The sequence below is a fragment of the Neophocaena asiaeorientalis genome, unplaced genomic scaffold, assembly GCF_003031525.2.
Source record: "Neophocaena asiaeorientalis asiaeorientalis breed wild unplaced genomic scaffold, Neophocaena_asiaeorientalis_V1.1 scaffold388, whole genome shotgun sequence".
NCBI lineage: Eukaryota > Metazoa > Chordata > Mammalia > Artiodactyla > Phocoenidae > Neophocaena > Neophocaena asiaeorientalis.
This window is the reverse complement of record NW_020172738.1, coordinates 6070754-6083209: the sequence shown is the minus strand read 5'-3', so window position 1 is coordinate 6083209 and position 12456 is coordinate 6070754. Positions and strand designations below refer to the sequence as shown.

Sequence of the window (12456 nt, the reverse complement as noted above, 5' to 3'; positions counted from 1 at the left end):
AATTAGGTCGGGTTAACACTATATCTCACCAGCTCTTTAGCCTTGCTTGAATAAATAAGTTTCAGCTTTCCTGAGTTTTTCCTGAGAGTCCCTTGGTGGGAGAGTAGTTGCAAGTGTGTTTTGATACAGGCGCATTCAGATTTTTGTGTTTCAGTTGTGGAAAATGCTTCAGGGTGTCCAGTGCTGCCAGTGGCCAACTTGAGAGCATGGCTCTATGAGGTCCCAAAGTCTTTCTCTTACCCCGTCTGTCCCTGACATTCTCCCCAGTTGGCTTCCCTGAGCGCCCAGTGTTCCAAGTTTCCCAGTAGCTCGCAGCAGAGAGTGGAAGCCAGGTGGTCCTTTCCTCAACTGGGTAGGTTTCTTTGTCACCTGGGCTCGCCAGTCCCTCACAAAAGCTCCCTCATCTTCTGGTCTAATCCTTCTACCGAAGCTCAAACCTAGTCCATGAGACGGGTGCCCAGGAAGTATGTACCATCTTTTCTAATAGCCTCATTTCTCCTTTCTCCCATATTGGTGTCCAAGTGCCTACTTAACCAAAAAAAAAAAAAAAAAGCTTCAGAGTATATTGAAGAACACAAATAAGTGCCTGGAGATGGAGTGAATCCATGCATTCTATAGGGAAAATCTCCACTTATGCTCAGTTTTTTCCTACTTCACATATATGTGAAAATACATCATGAGTGTGTGTTTGTGAGATTATATGTGTGAATAACATGTGTATATGTATATTTACAAAATCGAAATCCTAGTGTATAGAGTTCTGTGTTTTATATTTTCAGTTATTTTCTTGTGACTATTTTCCATGGCATTCAGTTTGTTGGGAAACACCATTTTTAGGAGGGGCATATACATCATGATACTTTATTTAATCACTATCTCTTTGATGAAGTCTTAGGTTGGTTCCAGTTTGTTTTGCTATAATGAATATCACTGCAGTGAAGATGGGTGTGTGTCTGTGTGTCTGTTTGTTTGTGTAACTCTATTGTTCCTCTGATGTCTTGGAACAGATTAGAATTCTGAGCCTTTTTACTGATGAGTCAAGGTCATCAGTATGTCCTTCAACTTGTAACACATTGATGTTTTAGAGACAATTTAGGTGTTTCATTTACTTGTTAATAAACTAAAAGGCTCTAGAGAGCTGCCTTCTGTAAATTTTAAATATTGTTCCTAAGTTTCCTCTGCTATTGATGTATGGTGCCTTTCATTTCTCTTTATATCCTGTGATCTTGTTTCCAAAAATCACCCCTTTCCTACTTTCACTGCCAGAAAACTGCATAATTATTTACATTAGATTGTTTTCAAAAGCAGGTTACTGGTTTGGAACAGTGGTCTCTGAATGATGAGGGCCTAGAATGATTCAAGAATAAAGAGGAATAAAAGACCCATTGGAAGGGGAGGGGAAAATGAAACAGACAAGGCAAACAGACAGTAAGGAGTGCGTTATCAGGAGTGTAATGCTCCTGGAGACATTCCTGGAAGCAGTGTAATGTATACACTTCCGAATAGCATCCCCCCAGGAAGGGGACCTGGGGCATTCAAAGTAGACACATGTGGAAAATCATGATTGTCCCACAGAAGAAACATTTGAGTGGTGATTCAATTGTCTTAAGAATAGAACTTATTACCATTCATCTGAGATGCTGTAGGTAGCTAATTCCTGAAGTAGAGAAGCTCATAATTCTTTCAGATCCCTTCACCATCTAAAGATCTAAGCCTCTAAATAGCTAGTTATCAAACGGAAGATAGCAGCTCTGTTATCTTTATTCCTTCTGAGGACAGAAGAGGAGACAGTGAGTAAATTACAGCAGCAGCAAAGACTTATCTCAGACTTGGAAAACTACTTTATGGTCAGTGAGGCTTATTAAACATTAGGTTCAAGTTCAACATCTTTCCTCAGAAGGACCTCTAAGGATGGGTTGAGAAGGCTTAAGCTGTAGTGCTTCTTTGAGGGTGGCCAGTGGACCAGATGGACTATTAAGATTCAGTGCAGAAATGGTCAACTTCTGTGGAAGAGTGATTCTCAATGCAAATTTCACCTTCTCTTCAGAACACTTAATCAAAAGACAATTGCAAAACTGGATATATTCAAATCTCTTCTACCAACTTATGACTTCAGTAACAGGAGAGAATCAGGGCTCAGTTGAGACATGGGAAAAAATTCTTGAGTCCAAATGCATGCATGCATATGTGTGTACTTAAAGCCAAAATTATATAAATATGTAGATTGCTCTTTTATGAATCCTCAATTCTTTATAATTGTGAGTTAACTGGAGTTCATTACGGAACATATGTTTCCTTTACAATTTTTCTAGCTATCAAAATTATAACAAAGATGAAAAGTGACTTTTATAAATCTTGGTCTGTCTTTTCTTTTTACATTAAATGTCAGCAAAATCAAAATATTGATTCAGTGGCATTAGAATGATTTCCATGGTAACCAGCTTCTATTTAAGTAGGGGCTTATGACTTCCTTGTGGCTAAAAGTAAAAAAGAACTGGACCTGTAGCAAAACAGCTTTTCAGAGTAGGAAAAAAGTAGTTTAGTTATGAATACAACCAAAACTCACATGCCAAGAAAATTGTAATTTAGCTTTTAAAAATTGTAATTCTGTCATATTGAAAATATATATTTACTATTCTATTTTAGGATCTTTTATAATGACACCTTTAAAAACATGTACAGTAGAGAAGATAAATTGATCATAAATATGTGATAAATATTTTAATTGCCCTTTGTATTGCTTCAGTGTGATGCCTGCTTAGTTTGAGGAAAGATCAGATGAAATAATGGGAGTTAACTAGAAAGGAGGAGAGGCCTGAGAAGCTGTGTCTTGTGTAAGATACAGAAAAAGCAGGAACGTGCAAACTCTCATTCTGCGTTCCCACTGCTCAGGTCAACACGTATCCCATTTATCAGTAGCATCATCCCTAGAGATGCTCTGTGGTGCAGGCAAAAGAGGCTGTACTTAGAATCTACAGAGCAACATTGACTTTGGGCCAGTGACCTAATGAGACTCTTTACCTTTAAAATGATTATAAATCACTGAAAACTGATCATACTGCCTCCCTCACAGGCTTACGACAAGCCAGTGGGCTAATGGCCACAATGGGGCATGATAAAAAGAAATTGCTATACAAATGTAAGTTCATACAATTTTAAATGTGTACTTACTACCTATTAATAGGCTTGAATAACATGAAATTTTAGTTTAGTGTAGAATATATATTAAAAATAAATAGGAGATATAAGGCCTTTATTATGTTGAGGTTGGTTCCCTCTATGCCCACTTTCTGGAGAGTTTTTATCATAAATTGGTGTTGAATATTATCAAAAGCTTTTTCTGCATCTATTGAGATGATCATATGGTTTTTCTTCTTCAATATGTTAATATGGTGTATCACGTTGATTGATTCACGTATATTGAAGAATCCTCGCATCCCTGGGATAAATCCCACTTGATCATGGTGTATGATCCACTTAGTGTGTTGTTGGATTCGGTTTGATAGTATTTTGCTGAGGATTTTTGCGTCTATGTTCATCAGTGATATTGGCGTTTAATTTTCTTTTTTGTGATATTTTTGTCTGGTTTTGGTATTAGGGTGATAGTGCCCTCATAGAATGAGCTTGGGAGTGTTCTTTCCTCTGCAGTTTTTTGGAAGAGTTTCAGAAGGATAGGTGTTAACTCTTCTCTAAATGTTTGATAGAATTTGCCTGTGAAGCCATCTGGTTCTGGACTTTTGTTAGTTGGAAATTTTGAAATCACTGTTTCAATTTCAGTATTTGTGACTAATCTGTTCACATTTATTTCTTCCTGATTCAGTCTTGAAAGGTTATACCCTTCTAAGAGTGTATCCATTTCTTCTAGGTTGTCCATTTTTTTGACATATAGTTTACAAAACAGAAACAGACTTACAGATATCGAAAACAAATGTATGGTTACCAAAGGGGCAACGAGGATAAATCAGGAGTTTGGAATTAACATACACACATTACTATATATAAGATAAATAACCAACAAGAACCTACTGTATAGCACAGGGAACTCTACTCAATATTCTGTGATAACCTATATGAGAAAAGAATCTGAAAAAGAATGAATATATGTATATGTATCACTGAATCACTTTACTGTACACCTGAAACTAACACAACATTGTAAATCAACTATACTCCAATTAAAATAAGTAGGACAGGAAAAGAAATATATTTAGTATAATGAGGAAAACATTTTTATTAAACTTCAAGTACTTCTAACACTTTAGACTCCTTTAAAAATTTAAGTATTCTTTTTTCTTTTACTTTTTTAATATATTGGAGTATAGTTGATTAAGGGTATTCTTTTTTTGAAGTATAATTAAGGTATAACATTATGTTAGTTTCAGCTGTATAACACGATTCAATATTTGTATATGTTGCATAATGATCACCACAATAAGTCTAGATAACATCCGTCGCCATACATATCACCTATTTTTTGTGATGAGGACTCTTAAGATCTATTCTCTTAGCTACTTTCAAATATGCAATACAGTATTATTAACTGTATTCACCATGCTGTACATTAAACCCATAGGACTTATTTATTTTATAACTGGAAGTTTGTTCCATTTCACCCATACCTCCCAAACTAAGTATTCTTAACTTTCATTTGTTTTAAGCCATTCTCAACTCGTAATTTATGATAACGCTTCATGATTGTCTTTACAAAACAATGAACTGGGCTAGTTCTCCTGGTTTCGGAGCACAGGCTCCGGACGCGCAGGCTCAGTGGCCATGGCTCACGGGCCCAGCCGCTCCGCAGCATGTGGGATCTTCCCGGACCGGAGCACGAACCCGTGTCCCCTGCATCGGCAGGTGGACTCTCAACCACTGCGCCACCAGGGAAGCCCCTATCTCCTGGTTTCTGATTTCACCTTCTAGAGATGTTTGGTAGAGTTGTATCTATGAATTAAAAATTGGAATACCTGCAGGAACATTTGGAATCTGACTGTCCTCAGAAACTTGAACTGTGTGGTTGAGCCAGAACCAAAGGAAGGCTAAGTTCATTATAGAATCACTGCCTTAAAAACAAAACCAAACACAAATCCCTCTCAAGGTTACCAAACAAAGTAGATTACAGCCTTCAGCAATGTTACTTTTCATGCCGCCATTTATTCTGCCAATGCTTTGAGTGCCTACCTGGTCGTACTGGAGATCCGGTGGTGAACAGAAGTGGTCCTTTCTTTCATGTTACTTACAACCAATTTTGTTTCCAACTCTCCTGCTCGGCCTGTTTCCCTCTATCCATATCACAAAGCAAGCACTGATGTACAAGAATCTTTTCTAGAAACCAGAAAATCTGGCATGATAACTACGTGAGCATCCTCCATGTAATTAGTTGTTTAGCTCTGGAAGAAACAGCTTAACACATTTTAATAATGTGGGGTTTTTTTTTTTCCTACAAAGAATATTTGTTGCTCTTTCGCTGTTCAGTGCTAACAGTTTAAAGGTGCCTGAATCTGATTTGTACCAATGTACAGCTTCGTAAGCAACCTGTGAGCATTTGAGGAGAGAGGAGGAGAAACAAGTTGATTATGCTTTTTACTGCGGGGAATTTACAGGTTTACCAGGTCAGAATTCCAGTTTGGGAACCTGAATCAGCCCGTCAGGGCCAACCATAAACTTGATTTTGCTTTCTCGATGACTAGCCCAGATTTCTGACCCTTCCAAGTACTCATATAAAAATTTAACACTTCCCTTTATGACTCAGCATGACATATTAGCAAAACATGGGCTTCAGAGGCAAACAGACACATCAGTGCTGCCAACATTTAATACAGTGTCTCTCACAGCCTCATTTTCCTCATCTGCACAATGAGAATAGCAATCCTGGTCTTAGGTGGTAGGTGGAATCTTGTCCAAGATATTTATTCAGAATTCCCCATTCCTTGGTATAATTCACCCTGGATATTCCCTGGAACTGACAAACCATCAGTGGCCTGAAGCTGGAAGGGGCCATGTGGCATGGAACGTGGGCACTCTCTAACAGCCGAGAGTAGTCTCTGGCTAAAAGCCAGCAAGGAAACAGGGACTTCAGTTCTATAACTACAAGGATCTGAATTCTGCCAACAAGAATGGGCTTAGAAGTGAATTTTCTTCCAGAACCTCCAGACGAGGACCTAGACTGGCTGCCACCTTGACTTCAGCCTGAGCAGAGAACCCAGCCTTCTGGGTTCTGGCCACGCCAAGACTTCTGATCTATAAGAACTGTGAGCTAATAGAGTGGTATTGATTTTTAAGCTGCTCCATTTATGATAACTTGTTACACAGCAATGGAAAAGTAATCCATTTGACCAATTTGGAGGCAAAAAAAGTGGGGCAAAATCCATTAGCAAAGCACATAGCTGAGAGCCTGAAGAATAGCAGATTCTCAGCGCCCTCGCTGCCCTTCCTCTCAGCACTGGGCTGTATTTTCGGATAGCAGAGGGTAGTTAAGACACTGCTGGTAGCGTTCCAGATTTCCCGGACCAGACCTTGAAAGTGAATGAGATGATAGAAGCTCAGAAAATGCTGACATATTCGGCCTCTCGAGTATCTGCTTAGCTCTTTCTGAATTTGTTTGGATCTTGTCTTGAGAGGGTATGTCCTTTCTCGCCAACAGTGTTTGTTGTTTCAAAGGGCTCAGCGATGGCTTTTCAGTGGTGTTTTCAATGACCCATTTAAATGACTGCAACTTGCAGGCTTAGTGCCTTTTTTCACATAACAAGTGGCACTTGTACGTCACAGTGTGCTTTCTAGAAGTGTTCAAAGCCCCATTTAGCACCACACTAATAAAACACAAGGGAAGTGGGAACAAGCTCTCAAAATTTCCATCGTTTTGGCATTGGGTAGTGTTCTAGTGTTTTGTTTTACGGGATGAGACATGGGGAATTGTCATCGAAGGCCCACATTCCTGGGTTTCACTTTCCAGGTTGACAGAATCAGAAGCTGCTAGGCTTCCTGGTGTAAAAGCCATCTGTCATACCAGGCTGCTCAGACGGAGACAGAGCTGTACATCTAGTGTGTGATCTTTTCCTAATGTACCCTGGGACCTATGAATAAAACCGTTTGTAAGTCAAATCATCTTTCTCTTGGTCCTGGCCATGGCTATTGATTCTAGTCCAAAGAACTCCCCTGCCTCTATATGGTCTCACTCAACACCCTTTTAGTAGCAATCTGGATTTGGCCTCATTTGTCTCAGTGTCTTAGATTCATAAGAGAATTTTTATCCATGTTGTTTGGCACAGATGGATTCTTCCATGAGAAACCAATAAGCTCAAACTTCCCGAGTGTCTGTTGTGATCAGGGCATTAACTGTGAAGGTATTCTATTGCTGTACAAGTTGACACAAATTTTGTGGCTTAAAATAATGCACCTTGATTATTTCACAGTCTCTGAGAGTCAGGAATCTTCTCAGGGTCTCCCAAAGCTGCAATCCAGGTGCCAGCTGGGGTTGGAGTCTTGTCTGAGGCACAGGGTCCTTTCTTGCTCATGTGGGTGTTGGCAGAATTTATTTCCTTGTGGTTGTAGAACACATGACATCTTACTTCTTCAAGGACGGAAGGAGAAAGTGTCTCTCTCCCTTCAGGGAAGGCCTACAGGTTCTCTTAAAGATCTAACCCAGGATAACCTCCCTTCTGATAAAAGCAGAGTCAACTGATTAGGAACCTTAATTACAGTAGGAAAATCCTTTCACCTTTTTCCATATACTGTTAGTCATGGGAATAAGATACCATCATATTCACAGTGCTGCTTGCACTCAAGGAGAGGGAATCATACAGGGTATAGGAGTCTTGTGGACCAGCCTAGAATTCTGCCCACTTGGGGTGATATAAAGGAAAATATGCATATATTGCTTTCCCAGGAACTATCTAACTGTCTAGTTAGATACTTAAGAAGTCAACTAGTGGAAAGTTAATTAGCAATGCGAAAAGCAAACTATAATTCAATGGAATAATGTAAATACCACAAGACATCTAAATAATTGGTAAATAAAAAGGGCAAAATATAACTCCCTTCCCCATTTCTCTGTCTTTCCTTTTATCCAAATAAAAGAAGTCATCCCTGCTGCAAAATGCCTGAATTATTATTTTTGAGTTGAAAGTGAGAAAATCTCATTTCTCTTGGCCTCAGCCTTACCAAAGGCTCATGGAAGTCTTTCTCATGGAAGACATGAGAAAATATACTCCTCAGTCTGGCAGCCTCCAGGCCAAAGGAATTCTGGAACATAAAGATCTAAGTAAATTATTGACACCAAAATGGTGCAAATATGAAAAATTGTAGTGTGTGTAAATGTCAGTCTACTTGATCCTCACTGCCGATTTTCCCAGCTGGTGAGCTCTTTTGTTGACCCAATGGTCTAGCTTGACCCAGCACAGTTGCTGTCCCCTGAAACACCTGATGGATGTGGGCTAGGTAATGCACAGCATGTTTGATGTGGTGAGGGTGGTGAGGGTGCTCCCCAGGGCTTTGGCCTGTTGATTCCTCCAGGACCCCAGTATTGTAGGGATTAGCGGCAGTAATTCATACTAAGTACCTTCCTGTCCTCTGTCTACCTGTTGAGTAGCATTTTGATGACAACATGAGACTATGTGTTCCTAAATTATGCAACTTCTGAATTGCAACAATATCATCAATTTCCAGTTATGGGTAAATAGACAGAAAGCATATGTCCTCAAATGAAGAAGAAAGTACTAAATGTAATCCTCATTGCAACTTTCCTCATGGTCCCTGTTTTTGTTGGGCCTCAAACTTGGATAGAGATTTATCTCTTCTATGCATTTATACTGAAGCATTAGGAAGTAGTATAGTAAATTCTTAAATTACTAATTACTAATATTTTGTAAGGAAAGTGAAGGAAAGGAGTTGATAGCCTGCCTTTCTTAAATGGTCTCTACCTCCTTTAGCTCTCTTCTCTACAAAACTGTCACCTCTCCTCTGTTTCTCTAGACGTCAGTCTGGCCACTGAATCCTGAAGCTGAGAACGTCATCCCTAGAAGGCAATTCAGAGCCTCCTTGCACTTAAATAAGCATGTTCCCTGGGAGTTAAGCCAGCCCTTTCCCTATCTTTCCAACCTCAGTCAGTATCCTTCTGAGGGTATTCCTGATAAAAACATCTTCTCCCATTCGGTTACATAAAGCATTTGATATTTTACCAAACAAGTTAAAATGTAATTTTTGTTTTTAAAATTGGCATAATCTCCTTTATATCTATACTGTCCGCTTCATAGATTTAACAGTAATGGGAAGGAGTCTTTCCAGTGGGTGAACTTTGCTCAGGGCATGCTGGAAATTGGATTAGCTCATTTCAGAGGAATCCAACCTTGACTGCTAATCTTACCTACCTCTAACCTTGACCCAGTGGCCTCTTCAGCCACTGTCCTGCATGTCTCCTTCCTTGTTCAGCCAGGTTCTAAAAGGCCTTCTGCATGTCCTTGCTCCATGTCCGCAATGCTCATTGCACCAGATCCTCACTTTATTACCGACTCCATCTTCACTGTGCCACTGAATCCAGTCTTGGTTCCCATCTCAGTGGCTGCCTGCTATGCCCATCCTTTGCTGTTTCTCTTCAGCATTTTAGACTATTGATCGCTCCCATATTTCCTAAATCCTCAATTCCTCTGTTTTTCATGCACGGCTCTCTACTGGTTTTCTTTCTCTGACTGCTCTCTAAATCTCTTTGAGGGTATCTCTCTCTTTTTTTTTTTTTTTGTTCGTGGGCCTCTCACTGTTGTGGCCTCTCCCATTGCAGAGCACAGGCTCCGGACGCGCAGGCTCAGCGGCCATGGCTCACGGGCCCAGCCTCTCCACAGCATGTGGGATCTTCCCGGACCAGGGCACGAACCCGTGTCCCTGCATCGGCAGGCAGACTCTCAACCACTGCGCCACCAGGGAAGCCCATCTTTGAGGGTATCTCTTGTTCTGCCTGATTCTTAAATGATGATGTCTCCAGACTCTGTCCTTGGCTCTTACCTTCTATTCTATATTTGTTGAATAAGTAAGTGATGAATTCTACACGCTCTCCAAATGTCTGACTGCATCTCTGGACCCACATCTGTCTGTAGATGTCACAGACTCTCCAAACTCATCATATCTACATTGACCCAGCAGTTTCCTCGATGTGTCCTATCCTGAGACTCAGTTTAGAAAAGCAAGAGCTTTATCAGATTGCTCTCCTGACATCTACTCAGTTATTAAGAGTAGCCAGTTCTGCCCCTCATACCTCTTCTGTCTGACCCTCTCCATCATTTGCACTCTTGCTCTCCTATCTCAGACCATCATCATTTCTCACCTGGACAACTGCTTGGGCACCTCATGGGTCTCCTTTCCTGCAGTGTCACCTTCTCACATCCATCCTTTTTACTACCTCCAGAGAGGATTTTCTCACATGCATGCCTGATCATAGCACTATTCAGCTCGTGATTTCATCAGCTCATGGCCTGTTCCTTATTTACCCGATAAAAGCACAACACTTTAGCATAACCTTCATCATCTGGCCCCCTGCCAGTCCCCAGAGCCACATCTCCCACCATTCATGCCTCTTGTAGCATTCCCAAACTATGTAATTTTCTCTGAACAAGGCAAAATTATTCCTGCCTCTGTGCCCTTGTGTGTGAAATCCCGTCTTTCTGGAACGCCTTCTCCAAATTAGTTTCTATGGCAAATTTCCACTCATATATCAAGATACCAGTGTAACTGCTACCTTCTCTGTGACAATGTATATAAACACATTTTTTCTGTGTGTACTTTGTGTATAACTCCAGTATATCTATTGTTATATGTTATTCTAAGTATTTGCCTAATTTTTGTATCCTAATGAGTCTAAACACTCCTTAGAAATGTGGACCTTTTCTTATTGTCTTTGCACCTTCAATGCCTACCACAGAGTAGGGCTTAATATTAAGGTAAAGTTGAAGGAGTACATTTTTAATAACATGCTATTTCATAAATGAGTCTTCCAGGAGGCTAATTGGTACGAAGAGTCGTTGTACTTTCAAGCATCTTTAACGTAGAAAGAAGTTTAGGCATTTGGAGAGCTTAGAGGAAAAGCACAGTGATTCGTGATCCTCAGGGAGCAAGTACCTCAGCCATCCATCTACACTTCAGACCCAGCTTTGTGTACGATACAGTAACCAGTCTGAATGAGTTAAAAGATGAGATGGTTCTCCTTGCTCCTAGGTTTGTAAAACCTTATAATATACTTCCTCCATTGTTTTACATTTCTGAATCTTGGTAGGTACACAAATTAATTATGGGCAGTGGCGAAGAATACTGTTGAGAAGCTGTAATATGTTATTGTCACCATGTACCCTTTAGTTTATCTTCATATTATAAATCAAAAATGTTCTGCCTGTGCCCTTCAGATAAAGTTTAAAAAATCAAGTTTCTCAAGACGCAATAGAGAACTGAGATTTCTTTCCCTTAAATGACTTTTGGAAGGTGTTTTCATCTTTCCTATCCTTAAATATTTTGGGATTTCTCTTAGCCGTTTACGTTATAGTCTTAGAGGCCAGGTATGTTGTTCCAGATTAATTCTGTTTTTCCATTCTGTAGGCATCTATCTTCTGAGCAGTTCTTCACTCTATTGTGAGGCAGAGTATGTAAAGCCATTTTTTTTAAGGCAGAGTGACGGCATGTGTGCATAAATCTTGCCTTTAATTGACCTCGACAAAGCACATACTTATTGCAGAACGAGTGCTTTGACTTTATGGCCCTGTGTCTGTACTGAAAGTTTCTATAATATGTATTGCTTTCTACATTTTTTCTTGTTAAGTAGGAGGGTAGTGATTTAAGACAAGCTCTTTTAAATTTTTTTTGCTATTAATGTGTATTAAATTAAGTTGATTATATGGAGCAGAACATGGGAACACATTGCCCTTTGGAAATCTCTGCTTTCTGACAACTCCATCTAATGAGAACAGCTGAAACCTAAGAAGAATAAAAAAAAAGCTTAGGAGAGCCAAACTCCTTCTCTCACTAAGGCTTGTGAATTTTATAGCATATCAATTACAAGGCTTTGTTTTTTTTTTTTTTTTGTAAACTTGGTAGGTATAAATTTGTTACTAGGAGCAATGAATAAGCCTGGAAAAAGGAAAAGCAAGGACTGTTTTACTGATACTAAGGGGAGAGAAACAAAATTTAAAGAATTTATCTATTTCGTATCAAGTCAAAGAGCATCAAAAGGCCTTGATTATAATTAGCCTCGTTTTACTTTCAGTGTTAGTGTGAGAGCCCTGAGGATGTCATTCGTAAACAATTATTTATTGAGTATGTGCCATGTGCCAGGCGCTGTGCTAGGTAATAGGGGAACGGACAAATATGTTATCTTCCCTAAAAAACTACAACCCAGGGAGGGCCACTGATAATTAAACAGACAGTCACAGTGAAGTGCGAGCAGTTTCCTTGGGGGGGAGGTACAGGGCCCATGGTGTGAGCATA

At 39.8% G+C, this 12456-nt stretch overlaps 1 protein-coding gene across 1 annotated transcript in view; it reads left to right on the top strand.

Moving 5' to 3' along the window:
• Nucleotides 1-12456, top strand: part of NYAP2 (neuronal tyrosine-phosphorylated phosphoinositide-3-kinase adaptor 2) — a 202327-nt gene that overhangs the window by 97483 nt on the left and 92388 nt on the right. The window lies entirely within an intron of this gene.